This window comes from Arachis hypogaea, chromosome 15 (assembly GCF_003086295.3).
Source record: "Arachis hypogaea cultivar Tifrunner chromosome 15, arahy.Tifrunner.gnm2.J5K5, whole genome shotgun sequence".
NCBI lineage: Eukaryota > Viridiplantae > Streptophyta > Magnoliopsida > Fabales > Fabaceae > Arachis > Arachis hypogaea.
In genome coordinates, this window is record NC_092050.1 from 133,050,267 (window position 1) to 133,066,727 (window position 16,461).

Sequence of the window (16,461 nt, forward strand, 5' to 3'; positions counted from 1 at the left end):
TTGTCAGTTGAGCATAATCTATTCAGCCATTCAGATTTAGCCTTCAGGTATGTTTAAAAAAATTAGTTACTGAATTGATGCATTTGGTAGTTGCTACTTGTTAATGTGAGTTTAATCTATTCTGAATTGCTGCATTTTGTAATTTGTAGTTGTTACTTCTTACTTGTTAGTGTTAGTTAGTTGTTATTGAATCTGAAACTCTAAAATCTGAATTTGTTATTGATATGGATGTTACAATCCAAACATCATAACTTGGCATCATGCATTACAACTCAACTTAATGAGCTATAACTTGGCGAAATGGTATAAATTCGGGATAAAACGCCCGACCATATATCGTAACTCCCCGGCCTAATCATAATAACTCTTCAATATTAACAATTGCCAGAAATATAACCGATCTGCTCTTTTCACCTATAAAGGTATGACATCTCACCTTTTTCAGATATATTAAATTCACAATACTAACTTAAATATTGGAGTGCCTTTTGTAGGTATACTCCCCCTTTGTTCTCTCCACCACGTGATATATCTCTGGACGAAGAGCTTGGACCTTCGAAACCTGTAACTCGGCGTTGAGGACAAGAACTCGGCATCGACTGTCAAGGACCGGCTTATATCCAGGTTATTCACCCAAGAACAATTGGTGCCTACCGTGAGGCTGAGAACATAAAGTCTTTCCTATTCATCAGCCTGAGTACTGTCACGTGCATCCATGGCTGACGCACCTCCACCTACACCATCTGAACTTTTTCGGATGGTAACTGAGCTACAACAAGCCAACCAACGTATGGCGGAGGCGAACCAACGCATGACAGAAGAAAATCAAAGAATGGAGAATCAGATTGCTAAATTAGCGAACGCTCAGATTGGAAACAATAATGATCATCGTGAACAACCAGAGGAGGAAGAACATCAATCCGATCCGACGCACATTTCTGAAACTATTCGAGTTGAAGAAGCTCGGCCTCCACAGAACGAAGAAGCTCGGCCTCCGCAAAACTAGGATGCTCAAATAGAAAATGAGGATACAGAGCCCGATAACACTGTAGGGCCATTCACAGCCGAAGTTATGAATTTCAAGCTACCAAGAAAGTTCACTTTTCCACCGACCTTAACCCCCTACGACGGGTTAGGAGATCCGAAGAAATACCTCAAAATATTCAAATCCACAATGATCATAAACGGTGCTTCCGATTTTGCCTTATATCGTTGTTTTTCATCTTATTTAGACGGCCCTGCACTTGATTGATTTTGTTCTTTGCCTGCAGATTCTATCTCTTGTTTCCAGGAACTAGCAAAGCTTTTTGAGGATAACTTTGCTGGATCTGCAATCTACTTACATGACTCAAACTACTTGAACACAATCAAACAAGGCAAGAATGAAAGTTTGAAGGACTACATGACTTGTTATACAAAAGTCGCCATGAGCATACCAGATCTCCATCCTGAGGTGCATTTGCACGCCATCAAGAGTGGACTCCGACCAGGAAAATTTCAAAAAGCAATTGCAGTAGCCGAGCCAAAGACCCTGGCCGAGTTTCGCAAAAAATCAAAAGGACAAATGGATATTGAGGAACTTTGACAAGCTCAGAAGGTGGACAAACCCCAGTACAAAGACGAGGATAAAACTCGGGACAGTAAGAAAATTTTCAAGCTAACCCCTCGTTATGAGTCATACACTCAGTTCAATACAAAGAGGGACGACATCATCAAACAAATTCTCAACTCCAAGCTGATCAAGCCTCTGGGAAAAGCCGGCACCTATCAGGATGCAAAAAATGTCGACAAACCCAAATATTGCACTTTTCATCAGAAGCATGGACACACTACTGACAAGTGTGTCATCCAAGGACCTCCTAGAGTGACTAGCTCGACAAGGTCACTTGGACAAGTATATCAATAGCCACATACAAAGGCGTACCCTATTTCCTGTTGATAATTTCTCAGCAAGACAACACTCCTGTGACAAAGAAAAGGCAACCTCAAGTCACCCCGATCAACCCCGAGGAATTATTAACTGTATTTCTGGAGGTTTTGCAGGTGGATGAGCTACAAACTCGGCAAGGAAGCGTTCATACTGAGCTATGCTATCGGTAGAGGGAAACCTCAGCAACAACCAAGCACCCTCACATTTTCCTCAAATGACATTCCAGGCCTCTGATTTCAACATCAATACCACAAACTTAGATGACCCGGTCGTCATTACCATTCAACTAGGGGACCTTTTGGTACGAAAAGTACTATTGGATCTGGGAAGCAGTGCCGACGTTCTTTTCTACTCTACATTTCAGGAGATGAAGTTAAGCAACAACATTCTTCAACCTTTCACTAGAGATTTAGTCAGTTTTTCAGGGAAAAGAGTCTCGGTGATGGGATCTGTGTGGTTACAAACCACATTGGGTGAGCATCCATTAACAAAAACTTCAGATATTTAATATTTAATTATCGACTATTTTAGCCCATATAATTTAATCCTCGGCCGACCTTTTTTAAATTGGTTCGGTGCTATAGTATCTACAATTCATCTTTACGTTAAGTTTCCTGTGCAGGACGACCTCATTACGACTATTCATAGTGACAATCGTGAAGCTCGCCAGTGTTATAACATCAGCTTGAAAAAATCCAACCGAACTATGGGTCCGCGTGTAAACAGCATCTCCAACTCTGCCGAGCTCCCAGCCCTTGCCGATCTTAACCCAAGGGCTGATGCTCTCGAAAGACCAACCCCAACTGAAGATTTACAAAAGGTTTATCTTAACAATGATCCTAACAAATTCACTTATGTAGGAACCACGCTTAGCTCGGAAGAAAAAGCTTCATTTCAAAAGTTTCTACAACAACATGCTGATCTCTTTCCTTGGACTCCTACTGACATGCGTGGCATTAGTCCATTAGTGATTTCACACAACTTGGCACTAAATCCATCTTTGCAACCCATAGCCCAGAAGAAGCGGAACTTCGGTCTCGGAAAGAAGCAGGCATCCTTGGAGTAAACCAAAAAAACTGATCAATGCTGGCTTCATATAAGAATCCGCTTCACAACATGGTTGGCAAACGTCTTCATGGTAAAAAAGCATAACGGTAAATGGTGCATGTGTGTTGATTTTACCGATCTCAACAAAGCATGCCTAAAAGATTCATATCCTTTACCCTCTATTGACTGTTTAGTAGATAATGCTTCAGGTTACCAAACATTAAGCTTCATTGATGCCTATTCTAGATATAACCAGATTCTAATGCATCCATCTGATCAAAATAAAATAGCATTTATCACTGAATATGGAAATTATTGTTATAAAGTTATGCCATTTGGACTTAAGAATGCAGTGGCAACATACCAACGCCTTATGGATAAGGTATTCACTGATCAAATTGGTAAGAACCTAGAAGCTTATGTTGATGATATGGTGGCCAAAACAAAGCTCAGCCACAGCCACCTCGACAACCTCTTAGAGATCTCCAACCAAATACGGCAATACAATATGCGACTTAACCCAGAGAAGTGCGCCTTCAGAGTACAGGGAGGCAAATTCCTCGATTTTATGCTTACTAACCGAGGAGTCGAAGCCAATCCTAAGAAATGATAAGCTATATTGGACATGGCAAGCCCACAAACAATCAAAGAAGTCCAACAACTAATAGAGAGACTTGCTGCATTATCTAGATTCCTGCCTTGTTTAGCATTTAAATCTTTCTGTTTTTTCCAAACCCTAAAAAAGAAAAACAACTTTACTTGGACTAATGAATGTGAAGATGCTTTTACTAGCATAAAAAATATTTTTTAAAAACCACCCATTTTACAAAAACCCCTTCAAGGAGAAGAACTTTATTTATATTTATCTGTGACTGACTGTAAAACTCGGTTAATTAATGACTAATTAGCTCATAAATGAGAATTTATTCTAGAAAGAAAAAAATGTGATTTTTTATGGCTTAATATGATAGAGGAGATTGAGACAAGAATTTTGATACCAATTTTATAGAAATCGGCCCAAGATTGAACCGAACAGGCCAAAACGAGCCAACCGGACCCATATTGGGCCCTTGGCCCAACCAAACTAAACCTAAAACCCTCATTTCAGTACTCTCTCTCCTCACTAAACACTCAAGCACGCTGGAAATGAGAAAGAAAGGGGGGAAGAACACTCTCCCAAGTTTCTACCATTGTTTGATCTTCAAACCACCATAACTTTTGATCCGGAGTTCCGATTACCACACCGTTTGCGGCCACGCGTTCACCGCGACGAGCTCTACAAAACCCACTACTTTGTTCTTGAGGTAAGCCACGAAATTAGTCCAGTTCCTCATCCTTTAAATTCGAATTTTTGGGGTCAAAAGTGTTGAGATTTTGGGCTCTTTGATGTTATAGGATCCAACTAGCTTGAAAGAGAAGAGTAACCTTGTCTCCTTGATTCTTGGGTGTGGTAAGACTCTCAACTCTAATGGAATTTGTTGGTTTATGATGTTGGGTATTGAGTGGTTATGTTTGAATGTGATAATTGTGGCTTAGGTAGTGTGTATGTGAATATTGAAGCTTGATTGAGATTTTGGAAAGCTTGGAAAAGGGCTTTGGTGTGATAAAAATATGTTCTTGGAGGTGTTGAGACCTTGAGAGCTTGTGGAAAAGTGATTTGGAAGTGCTCCAGATTGAGCGGAAAAATCGGCTAAGGTATGGTCTCGGTTTCATGTATCTAAAATGTAATGTGGTGTGAAAACTTAGGTTAGAGGCCCTAAGATAGGAATTGAATGGTTGATATTGTTGAGTGATTGAGATATATTGTGTGGTCATGTATGTGATTATGAATATTGGTGTTTTGATGGTATGATACATGAGAGATATTCATGTTTTGATATATGCTGAATGATTGATTGAGGTTGAATTGTGGGTGAAGCCATATTGTTGGTGAGGGTGATATTGATTGTGTGTATTGATGGTTGATTGGAAATGGTATTGTTGGAAATTGGGATGAGAAAATATGTATAACATGATATTGTGTTTTGAAGTTGAGTTACTTGATTGAGAATAGTTAAATGATGGAATTGTGGGTTATGATTTGGTAAAAATGTTCATGTATGAGTTGAGGAGGCTTGAGGTTGATTTTTGGGTATATTTTGGTTGATTTTAAAAAGGGCTGGAATTGGTTTGTTTTGAAAATGGCACTTTGTGGTTTTGTATGAAAATGTAATTTTTGGGCATACTTTGACGGAGCATAACTTGGACTCCGAATCCCCGTTTTGTGCCAAACTTGTTTGGAAATGAAATTGGATCTGGGATGTTTATGCCTTCAAAGAACGGGTAAAAAATGATTTAAAACGAAGAAGTTATGCCCATCGGAAGATTGGGGTTTGAAATTGTGAATTCTGCAGCTTTTTAACTTAGTAAAATTTTTGGCAGAATGCACTCCCACGCGTATGCGTGGCCGACGCGCACGCGTCGTTTTCAAAGCTTCACTACCCACGCGTGTGTGTGGCCCATGCGTACGCGTCGATAAGCGAATTCAATTAGCCCAGCCAAGTTCCAGAGAGTTGTGCTGGTTTTGTGCCTGGGACACAAAACTCACCCACGCGTAGGCGTCGCTGACGCGTAGGCGTCACTTTGTTTTTCTCCCATCCACGCGTACGCGTGGAGGGATGGGTACGCGTCACTGTATCTTGATGTATTCCACACGTGCGCGTGGGCGACACGCACGCTGATGGAATAGAAGATTTACTGTCGATCTAGGTTTTCACAAATTAGAATCCTATCGTTGAAAGTATAGCCTAGACCAATAATTAATTCCCAAGTCAAATTGCTTAATCCAAAGAATATGTCACAATTCAAACCAAATCAATTCTGGGAGTTTCAATTCCCGGGTCGTCTCTCAAGGACACTTGAGACCAATGAGTGTACAATCTTGGTTGTGAGGATCATGGAATTTTCAATAAAGGGATAAACATATAAAGCAATGAAATAACATGCAAAATTATAATAATTGAACTAATAAAGGAATCACAGAATTAACTATGCAATATAAAGTGTAAAAGGAACTAATGTAATGTGTATAAAGAAATTTAAGCATAAAAGGTATCTTGGCTTGGAGTGAGCTAAGGATCCTTTCCTTGTTAGAACCACAACTATGCCAACTAGAATGGATCAATCTCACTTGATTAACCCTCACATCAGAGAGTAAGTTAAATGTGCATAAGTGTTTTTAACCCACAAATCCTAAATTGCATGCTAATTGCTTTTGCAACAACATAGCGTTAGTGGGAACAAGAACAATTAACAATCCAAAATTAACACTAAATGTTGGACATTCCAACTCTAGGAACCCAATTGCTTACTTTTCCCAAGCCAAGAGATAGAGAACTAGCCTAAAATCATACTTGACATTTTGTCAAACACTTGGTGGGCAAAAACCTTAAACATGGGGAAAATGAGAAAAAGATTGGAACCAAAAGCAACAAATAATCTCAATCAACAATAAAGACTCAAGAAAGCATGTAACAATCATCAATCATCAAATTCATCAACAAAAAATAGAAATTTCAAAAGAGAAGTAAAATTGAACTATAACTTGGATTATAAGAAAGAGTAAGAACAATATAACTATAAAAAGTAGTAACAAAGAGATACTTAGAATGGGAATTAGCAAAATCCAAGATCAAAATAGAAATGGTACTTGAATGTAAAAATCCTAGTATAAACCCTAGTAGAGAAGATGATGAAAAACTTAAAGAAAACCTATATTAAGGCTATCTACTACTACTCCTAAGCTACACTAATGTTATGCTATGTTATGGTCTTCATTTTCCCTTCCTTATGAGCTAAATGGCTTCAGAAATGGGCCTCCAAACCACCAAAATCGTGAGTCATGTGAGATTTTAATGAAGGCATGTGCATCCACCTGTGCGGACGCACAGACGTGTGTATCCGCACACTCTGCTGAAAATCTCTACCCGTGCGTACGCACAAGTAGTTGTGCGCACGCACACTAGGCGATGCGTGATTGAACGCGCGACGCAACAGTGCAACCCACGCACACGCGTGGCTATGATCCGATGGGTATGCGTACGCACGCAGGTCTGTGCGTACGCACACTAGGCTAAGCTCTGCTCCTTTGATTCTTCATGCTTCCTCTACTTTGAATGCTCTTCTTCCCTTCTCTCCTAGCCATTCCTACCTTATACCTTTGAAATCACTCACAAATAACATCAAGGTATCGAATGGAAGGTAAATGGAATAAAATTAATCAAATTAGGCACAAAAGAGTATGTTTTCATAATCAAGCACAAATTAGGAGGAAAGTTCAAATGCATGCTATTTAGTGGAATAAGTGCAAGTTTATATGATGAAATCCATTCAATTTCAACCAAAAATCATCATCAAATATGGATTCATCAATTTTCTCACATTTAAACACTAGCATGTCCTCATGCTAAACACACTCAAAAGAGATAGATGAAGGGAAAACGATTTATTCTATGTACTACCTAAATGCATGCAACTATCCTAAAGGTTACTACCAATATGTACTATGCAAAGAGTTGGTAAAACAAACCATGAAATTCCAATCCATCACAAGAAGGCTTTGGGGCAAATGCAAAGAGTTTATGCACTAAAACCAATGTCCAAATAATTGAATTGAGCTTTTTAAAACTAATCAACAAACAACTTGCAAGAAGATACAACATGAGATGCAAGAACATAGAATTGAGCAATCGAACCTCTCACCGGATGTGTATTCACTCAATTCGCTCATTGTTTAGGGCTTAATCACTCAATTCTCCTTTTATCATGCTCTTCAAAGATTTGCACTTCATCTAGCAATCAACTAGTATTTGATGCCTGAAAGACAAATATCACGAGGTCTTTGGAGGGTTGTAATGGGCCAGTGTTTAGGTAGGATAAATATGATTAAGTGGACTTAAAGAATTAGTTCTTTGATTAGCTTAAGTGTCCACCTAACCCTATATTACCTATATACTCATAACAATGCAACCTATCTACCCAATTTCCTCCTATCTCACCTTACTCATGCACTTTCTTTTCAAACCATGAACATACGCATTCTTTATTTCAACTTTTTTATTTCACTTTCTATTATGCACAGTTTTTTTTTTTTTTTGAAATTCTTTTCTTTGTTAGCACAAGAGATGCATATGACCTAAAACAAAGAACACATGAGCATTTTCCAATTGCCAATTTTTCATTATAAGTTTCATGCCTCTATTACCAATGCTTCCTAATAATTCCCCCACACTTGGAATATACACACTAATCCACCCAAGCTAATCAAAGAGTAACTCAAGGACGTCAATGATTTTTCACTTAAGGGGTAATATTGTGCTAAAATCAGAATAAAGGGGAATTACAGGCTCAACAGGGGTTCACAATGGTGAGTACAAGGGTTGAACATATAGGTTGGTGAGTTCAACATCAAAGATGGCCTCAATCATGCTAAATGCGTCCAAACAACAAATACAGAATATAAAGAATTATGCAAATCAATGATCTCAATAAAAAAGGAGTAGAATCACACCAGAACAAACATTATGGTTGAAAAAAAATGCAACCATCTATCAAAGCTCAAATCTTACAAGGTATGTTGTTCTAGCTCTTTTCTATGTTCCACAAACAGAATACTTCAAGCAAGTCGAAAAATACAAAATTTTTCTTCAATTCAACCAATGGTATGCCCTAAGAAATATTTCATCGAAATTCCTTGGTGTTTTACCAAACTTATTCATTCTATCATGCAATCATACAAACATTAACTACCATATAACTATGAACACTAAAGGGATATACATAGACAAACTAACTAAGATACAATGGAAATAAAACTACTAAAATTCAGTAAAAAGAACTAAAAGAGTATTACAAAGTGGTTTGAGAACAAAAATCTTTACCCCACAAAGTCGATCCTCCCCCACACTTAGTTCTTGCACGGTCCTCCGTGCTTGCTTCGGATCTGGGAAGATGAGAACTTCGGTGCCACCTTCAGCTGGTGGCATCAGGAATGGGTTGGTCACCTTCATCATACTTCTCAGGAGTTGGGCCAGGGTGTCTTCCTTTTAGCTTTGCCGCTATCTACTCAAAACACTTCTGCTCCAAATGCTCCATGCGGTGGATATCGTGCAAGATGTCTCGGAATAAATCTGGAAGAGACCGGAGAACCGATAAAGGAGTTGATGAGGTTGGTAGACTGAATGGTGGTGCTACGGGTGCCTTCCTCTTCGAGGGTGTCTTTGCTAATGATCCATCCAATTCTTCCCTCGGAATGAACTTGTTGCCTCTTGGAAACTCTAAAATAATGTCCATTGGTTGCCTCTCTACCCCCGCTGCATTTGCTAAGCGCATCACCATCGATGGAAATGGAATGTTGATATTTTTTTTCTCAACCAATTTCGAAATCGATTTGCACATCAAAGGTACAATGGCTATATGCTCCCCTTACATAATAGCCTAAAGTAGCAAAGCAGTTCTAAATCTAACATGGGTAGTGTGGGTGCTCGAGATGATGTAGTCTGCCACAATCTGATGCCATATACGATCTTCGGCATTCAAATTAGAGTATGCAATACTAGTGGAAACAGAATTTTTCCATTTACTATACTCCCAAGATGCACCAGGATGGCCTATTCTCTCAAGAAAGGGAGTCAGAGATATTCTTCCTTTGATTACATCCACTTTTATCTTGAAGTAATCATCTTTCTCAAGCGGAATGTGGGGGATGTTCAGAATAGCTTCTAGAGCTTGATTGGAAGTATCCAACATCCATCCCCGGAGGAATACTGACTTTGTTTCCCAAGCTTGGTAGTTCGCATAGAATTCCTGCACCATAGTTTCATTGACTTCAATGGGTTCTCGCTCGAGAAATTCCCAATAAAGCGAGGCAATCCTTTGATGAATGGTCGCCTTGTACTGGCTTGAAACCTTCAACAACCGTTCCCAATGGATTGTGCGCTTCTCAATTTCCTCGTATTGAGAGTCGGCTCTTCGGTTAACCAAGGTACTCGGTTTATCACCTTGGCGATCCTACCAAATATCAGGAAAGCGAGCGGTAGTTTGCACAATTGGCAAAGTAACCGGTGCCTTACCCTTCTTTCGCATCCTGAAAATAACATAAAATATTTTTGAGATCATAGGGCAACAATAAAACAAAATTATGGAGGAAGCACTAACAAGGTTAAAAGAAGCTTTTAAAATAGTGTGATTTACAAAAGCACAGTGTGTATATTCCAATGATGCATGCGGTTGGAACACGCACCGGCCGGATACCACGGCAACCACACTGTTTATCAGTTACAGCTCACTGCTTCTCAAATAAGTACTTAAAATGCAAGGCTAAACTATGGACACAAAGCAAATTTAAGCTTGCACCAATTAATTTATTAACACGCTTTGAATGTAATGGTCATTGAGGTTGTTGGCAAGAATTCATTAGCAAAAGAGTGTACAACAACAATAACCATTCACTCAAAGTGAAGTGTCAATTGCTCATCCTCAAGAAGTGGTAACCACACGTGCAATGTTCTAAGTTAAGGCCGAAAGATGTTTGATCAAGACATCATCTAAAGCTGAAAATTTGTAAAGTGATTACCGAATACAAATTCCGAGATGAACAATGACAATTGAGTTTCACACAACACAATGCATTTGCAACCAAGAATCGCACATTAACAAACAAGGAAATGCATTGGTGAATTTACTTAACTACCATCAAAAGTCATAATTGAAGTTGCACAATTCATACAATATGCATAACAAGAAATAATTTGAACACATATGATGGCCATGTCATATGAATCATACAAGGTGTTCATTGAGGCACTTAATCAAACATGTGGTATGCAATGTGCAAGTTTATCACAATTGATACTCAAATTCAATCATAATCAACCCATAATTAAATATCAACACTTGTAATACACAAAAGAACAGAGGAAGCAATAGATTTAATCTAAGCAACATGAAAAGAAAATCAAAACAATTGGAAAAATCAACAAAAGGAAGGTAAGAACCTGAAAATTGAAGATTGAAACAAACAAGAAATAAGGAAGAAACAATGGCACTTCTTATAGCCACTACGAGTTTGAGGCGGTTGGGGTCGCCAGAAAAATGCCGGAGAGGGAGAACTCACCGGTGGTGAAGAGAGAAAAGAGAAGGAAAAGAAAGAAAAAAAGAAAAGAGAAGAGAAAAGAGAAGTGAGAGAGAGAGAAGTGGTGGCAGCTTGACGGCGGTGGTGGCCGACGGCAAGGTCGCCTGGAACTGGGCAAAGGTTGAGAGGGAGCAGCAGCAGTGAAAAGAAGAAGAAAATGAAACTGCTGCTCAACAGGGTAGGTTGCCCTGTTAACTCCCAAAACGAGTTGTGTGTGGGCACACAGAAAGCAGAAATTGGAAAGGTTACAAACGCATATAGCATGCAATCGCCGCGACCAGAAGAGGTGCATAAGCGTGTGCGGACGCAAAGCAGGGAGCGCACGCATAGAGGTCGCAAGATAGAGGGGGTGTGTGCGTACGCATAAGCTGGTGCGTACGTACAAGACACGAAAAGGGTGGGGATGCAGGCGCACAGAGCGTGCGGTTGCTCCCACTAGAGGGGCTGCAAGAACGCGTGCGGGCACACAAGGGCGTGCGCTCGCACAGAAAGCTTCTCTCTCTTTCTCTTTTTTTTTTGAAATTGCTTGAGGTACAGAGTCGTGTGTGTGTGCGCACACAGGTCCGTGTGCACGCACAAGGACAAAGATGGGGGAAGGTTATTCACGCGCACAGCTCATGATGATGCTCCCACCAGAGGGGATGTCAATCGGTGTGCGGACGCACACGTCTGTGCGGCCGCACAAGAAGCACGATAAGGGATAGTCGTGCGTACACACAGATGGGTGCGCACGCACAGGTCTCAAAAAACATGGCAGCGCCCACGCACAGGCAGTGCTAGCGCTGCGACCAGAGGGTGCTGCAACGAGTGTGTGGGCGCACAGGGGCGTGCGCTCTCACAGATCATGGAAAATGCAGTTTTGTGCGCGCGCACAGGATGGTGCGCACGCACAGGTGCCCTATTTCAAAAAAAAAAATTTCTCTTCAAAACTAAGGTTCCTTCTTATAGCATAGCAACATACCAACCCCAAATCATACAAACAAGCATAAATTCATGATCCACAAGCAATCCAACTTATTCAATCCAAAAAATATCAAATCAAAACTAAGCTAATAATCATATCACAAGAAAGCAACTAATTGAAAAAGCTATATACAAAAGATAAAATTGGAACAATGTTACCATGGTGGGGTGTCTCCCACCAAGAATTTTGGTTTAGAGTCCAAAGTTGGACTTTGCATGGCTTCATTGGTCACTTGAAACTTCTCCAAGGAGGAAAATCTCTAACTCCTTGGCATTCTTGGGTTGAGTGTGATCTCTTGAATTAGACTTCTTGGTGACCTTCTCTTCTTCTTGTTCCTTGCCAACCTCAATCACTTTATCTTCGACTATATCACACCCAAAGATAGAATAGGCTTCAAGGATGGGTTTCCTGGATTCCTCCAATGTGAACTTTGCTACCTTGCCATCGGCCTCAAAAGAATAGACTCCTGAATGTGCATCTAACTTGAAACGGGATGTCTTTAGAAACGGCCTTCCAAGTAGAATAGATGATGGCTTGTCTGAGTCAATGGGAGGAGTCTCCAAAATTTGGAAATCTACCGGAAAGAGTAAACCTTGGATGTCAACCAGAACATTTTCTGCAATTCCCACAACTGATACAATGCTCTTATCTGCCAACACGAATCTCGCCCCGGACCTCTTTAAGGGTGACAAGTTCAATCTCTCATAAATGGGGAGTGGCATAATAGTTATGCACGCCCCCAAGTCGCACATACAGTCTGTAAACTTAATCCCATCAATCAAGCAAGTAACCAAACATGGACCGGGATCATTGCATTTTTCAGGAATTAGAGAAGAGATAGAATCATCTACCGGCCATTTGTTGAGTTCGCCAATTTTCTCCTTGTGGGTACAAACATCTTTGAGGAACTTGACATATTTGGGCACTTGTTGAATGGCTTGAAATAGAGGGACGGTGACTTCAACATTCTTAAAAATTTCTACCATGTTGAGGTCAAGTTGTTCTTGCTTCTTGGCCTTCTTAGTCAAAGTTGGGAATGGAATGGGCATAGGCTCTTCAATCGGATTTTTCCTCTTTGGCTCCTTGGCCTTGAGTGGTTCCTCCCCATCCTTCTCAACATCTTCCTCTTCATCCTTCATCACTCCCATATCCTTTCCCACCTCTTTCTTGTGGGTTTCCTCACTCGAACTTGTAGGCACAACACCAATTTCATCCAACTTGGTGCCGCTCCTAAGGGTGATAGCATTGATGCTCCTCTTAGGATTCGGTTGAGGTTGTGAGGGCAAACCACTAGAAGTTGAGGCTTTTTGGGCATTTTGTGTAGTCGGAGGCGAAAGAGTCAAACAGGTGAGTGCTTCAGCAATTGTAGACATATACGCTTCTTCTTTCTTGTAAAATTTTCGTTGCTCTTGCATAAGGGCTTGAAAGTTATGCTCCTCTTGAGAGAGGTAGATGGGAGTGGGATGGTGATGAAAGCTAGGTTGTCTCATATATGGTGATGGGTAGGTTGGTTGAGAAAAAACTTGTGGTGGGAATGGTAAAGGGGCTTGAGAGTATAATGGTTGTGTCTTATGTAGAGGGTATGGAACATGAGCATACGAATGGAAAAAATTGTAATGATGAGGTGTTCCACTTGGTGTGAGAGATTGATAAACATTAGGGTCATAGGGTCCTTGTTGCCAAGAATTTTTTGCTTGTGACCCTCCATCGACTTGGCCTCCCATACCTTGATGTGAACTAGTGTTGGAATTGTTACCCCCCATGATAACAACCAGACTCCAAGCAAAAAGGGTGATAACTCATGATGGAAAGGAAAAATAAAGCGCAACAATACTAATAGAAGCAATAGATAAATGAATATATACTCTACTTATATCTATTTACCTAGAACTAAACAAACAAAAATGTTAGTTACTATCACTACTTAGGTAGAGGCACCATTTACAAATTAGTGCCAAGTAGCAAACAAAAACCAAATATTCACACTATTCACATATTCACAACAACCAAAATTATAGCACTCATTGCACTTAAAGTGAGTCCCCGGCAACGGCGCCAAAATTTGATGCAATGAAAGATTTACCGTCGATCTAGGTTTTCACAAATTAGAATCATATCATTGAAAGTATAGCCTAGACCAACGATTAATCCCCAAGTCAAATTGCTTAATCCAAAGAATATGTCACAATTCAAACCAAATCAATTCCGGGAGTTTTAATTCCCGGGTCATCTCCCAAGGACACTTGAGACCAATGAGTGTGCAATCTTGGTTGTGAGGATCATGGGGTTTTCAATAAAGGGATAAACATATAAAACAATAAAAGAACATGCAAAATTGTAATAAATTAACTAATAAAGGAATCAAAGAAGTAACTATGCAATATAAACAAGTTAAGTGTAAAAGGAACTAATGTAATGTGTATAAAGAAATTTAAGCATAAAAGGTATCTTGGCTTGGAGTGAGCTAAGGATCCTTTCCTTATTGGAACCACAACTATGCCAACTAGAATGGATCAATCTCACTTGATTAACCCTCACATCGGAGAGTAAGTTAAATGAGCATAAGTGTTCTTAACCCACAAATCCTAAATTACTTGCTAATTGCTTTAGCAACAATATAGCGTTAGTGGGAACAAGAACAATTAACAATCCAAAATTAACACTAAATATTGGACATTCCAACTCTAGGAACCCAATTGCTCACTTTTCCCAAGCCAAGAGATAGAGAACTAGGCTAAAATCATACTTGACTTTTTGTCAATCACTTGGTGGGCAAAAACCTTAAACATGGGAAAAATGAGAAAAAGCTTGGAACCAAAAGCAACAAATAATCTCAATCAACAATAAAGACTCAAGAAAGCATGTAACAATCATCAATCATCAAATTCATCAACAAAAATAGAAATTGCAAAAGAGAAGTAAAATTGAACTATAACTTGAATTATAAGAAAGAGTAAGAACAATGTAACTATAAAAAGTAGTAACAAAGAGATACTTACAATGAAAATTAGCAAAATCCAAGATCAAAATGAAAATGGCACTTGAATGTAAAAACCCTAGTATAAACCCTAGTAGAGAAGATGATAAAAAACTTAAAGAAAAACTATACTAAGGCTATCTACTACTACTCCTAAGCTACACTAATGTTATGGTCTTCATTTTTCCTTCCTTATGAGCTAAATGGCTTCAGAAATGGGCCTCCAAACCACCAAAATCTCGAGTCACATGAGATTTTAATGAAGGCATGTGCATCCACCTGTGCGGACGCACAGACGTATGCGTCCGCACACTCTGCTAAAAATCTCTACCCGTGCATACGCACAGGTAGTTGTGCGCACGCACACTAGGCGATGCGTGATTGAACGCGCGACACACACGGTGTGACCCACGCGCAGGCGTGGCTATGATCTGATGGCTGTGTGTACACACGTAGGTCTGTGCGTAAGCACACTAGGCTGAGCTCTTCTCCTTTGATTCTTCATGCTTCCTCCACTTTGAATGCTCTTCTTCCATTCTCTCCTAGCCATTCCTACCTTATACCTCTGAAATCACTCACAAATAACATCAAGGCATCGAATGGAAGGTAAATGGAATAAAATTAATCAAATTAGGCACAAAAGAGCATGTTTTTATAATCAAGCACAAATTAGGAGGAAAGTTCAAATGCATGCTATTTAGTGGAATAAGTGCAAGTTTATATGATGAAATCCATTCAATTTCAACCAAAAATCATCATCAAATATAGATTCATCACACGTGTGACCTTGTTTTTATCTCAAAGTTGATTTTTGAGTTTTCAAAGCCAAATTTCATGCTTCTAAGCCTCCGATCTCACCCCTTATATCTTAAATCATCATGATAAGCTTAGCATTGGGAAGAAGCTAGAAAATGTGATAACTTGTGAATGAAGAAAGGGTAGAATTATTGATCAATAATGATCAAAGAGAATGGTATGAGATACGGAGGGTGGTGGTGGAAGTGCCTTATATGCCATGAGGCGAAGGGCTGTAATTGTTAATAAATTGGCTGGTTATGGATTGAATTATGAGCCGGATGGCTGAGTTATTGCCAAATTATGGCTAAGCCATTGTTGAACTATGGTTGAGAATGATTGCATATATGCTTATTGAATGAAATGTGAATGTTGCACTTCCACTATCTGAGATACGAGTTTCCCTGGGAGAAAGCAGTGGCTAGCCACCATGTGCTCCAGGTGGAGACTCGATACTCTGCTGACCCTATGTCGTAAGTGTGGCCGGACACTATGAAAGTTCCGGATTAGCTCGCCCCCGTGAATATACACCAGTGAGGGTGTTGGATATGAATTATGATTTACGATTGAGTATAACT